This window comes from Platalea leucorodia (genome assembly GCF_965183815.1).
Source record: "Platalea leucorodia genome assembly, contig: HAP1_HAP1_SCAFFOLD_54, whole genome shotgun sequence".
Classification (NCBI taxonomy): Eukaryota; Metazoa; Chordata; class Aves; order Pelecaniformes; family Threskiornithidae; genus Platalea; species Platalea leucorodia.
In genome coordinates, this window is record NW_028121453.1 from 551,500 (window position 1) to 553,295 (window position 1,796).

A 1,796-nucleotide genomic window follows, 5' to 3' on the forward strand; every position below is an offset into this window, starting at 1 on the left:
GCTTTGGAGGAAGAGCCCAGCCTTCATGTACTGGACCTAGGAGATTCCTTTGTACTGAAGAGCTGCTATCTGACAGGCCACATGTGATAGAGTGTGGTACAAGGGTCAGACACAATAAGAGCAAGCCTCAAGACAAGTAGTATAAGCCCAGAAAATTCTCTATAAGCAGGAGTATAATAAGATAAAAAAGCAGACATGCGGCCTAAGATAAACTCTGGGAAATGTGCAAAGAAGGGGAGGCACGTTATTGCTTGTGAAACAGCGTCCATTGGGCCAGTTTCCATAGGGTATCCTTGAGCTCCTTGTTCCTCATGCTGTAGATGAGGGGGTTCACTGCTGGAGGCATCACTGAGTACAACACTGCCACCACCAGGTCCAGGGATGGAGAGGAGATGGAGGGGGGCTTCAGGTAGGCAAATATACCAGTGCTGACAAACAAGGAGACCACAGCCAGGTGAGGCAGGCACATTGAAAAGGCATTGTGCCAACCCTGCTCAGAGGGGATCCTCAGCACGGCCCTGAAGATCTGCACATAGGACACCACAAGGAAAACAAAACAACCAAATCCAAAACAGGCACTAACCACAAGAAGCCCAACTTCCCTGAGGTAGGCATCTGAGCAGGAGAGCTTGAGGATCTGGGGGATTTCACAGAAGAACTGGTCCAGGACATTGCCTTGGCAGAGAGGTAGGGAATATATATATTGGCAGTGTGCAAGACAGCACTGAGAAACCCAGTGCCCCAGGCAGCTGCTGCCATGTGGACACAAGCTCTGCTGCCCAGCAGGGTCCCGTAGTGCAGGGGTTTGCAGATGGCCACGTAGCGGTCGCAGGCCATGACAGTGAGGAGAGAAAACTCTGCTGAGATCAAGAAGGCGAGCATAAAGACCTGTGCAGCACACCCTTGGTAGGAAATGGCCCTGGTGTCCCACAGGGAATTGGCCATGGAGTTGGGGAGAGTGTTGGAGATGGAGGCCAGGTCGAGGAGGGAGAGGTTGAGGAGGAAGAAGTACATGGGGGTGTGCAGGCAATGGTTGCAGGCTATGGCAGTGATGATGAGTCTGTTGCCCAGGAGGGCAGCCAGGTAGATGGCCAGGAAGAGCCAGAAGGTCAGGAGCTGCAGCTCTCGCATGTCTGCGAATGCCAGGAGGAGGAACTGGGTGATGGAGCTGCCATTGGACATTTTTTCACTTTGGCATGTGGACTGTTCAAGGAGGAAAATACAGTAAGTTAGCAGAGACTTCTCTGAGCAAAATCAAAGCCTTTTCCCATAGACTCTGCTCCTGCTGCACACACCCCCTTTTCATTTCCCAGGAGACCTTCCTCAGGTCTGTGGCTGGAGCTCTGGTTGGTGCTGGCAGAATGTGCCATGAGGAGCAGGGCCCCTGTCCGCTGGTTGCTGAGGAGTCAGCCCTGCTCTGCAGCAGTGGGGTCATGGGAATGGTGGGGGCAGGGGCAAGTGCAGGTGTCCAACTTTGCCAGATGAAACCACACCTAACACAGAATGGCCTGTCAGCATCTGCACTGCCAGTGCCAAGGAACTGGCATAGCAGAAGGCAGTTTGAGAGGCTTGGGGTTTCTTACCGTTGCCCCCATCTCTCCAGGGATTGTCCTGGGATGTCAGAAACCCTCTGCATTTCTGCTGCTCTCATGGAGAACAGAGTGAGCCCCGCGAGGCAAGACGATTGCCTGTGGCTCAGTGCAGTGAGGGCATCTGGTCACTCCCTCTGTCTCGTCCCCAGCTGCCTTGGGCTTGCACCTTCCTGAGATGGAGGGCAAGTACATTCTTATGTTACG

General features: G+C 53.5%; 1 pseudogene across 1 annotated transcript; it reads right to left on the minus strand.

Annotated features, from left to right (window-relative positions):
- Positions 1 to 244: 244 nt before the first annotated feature.
- LOC309603329 (olfactory receptor 14A16-like) lies at positions 245 to 1,182 on the minus strand (annotated as a pseudogene). Its single transcript has one exon. The product of its transcript is annotated as an olfactory receptor 14A16-like (transcript).
- Positions 1,183 to 1,796: the final 614 nt, after the last annotated feature.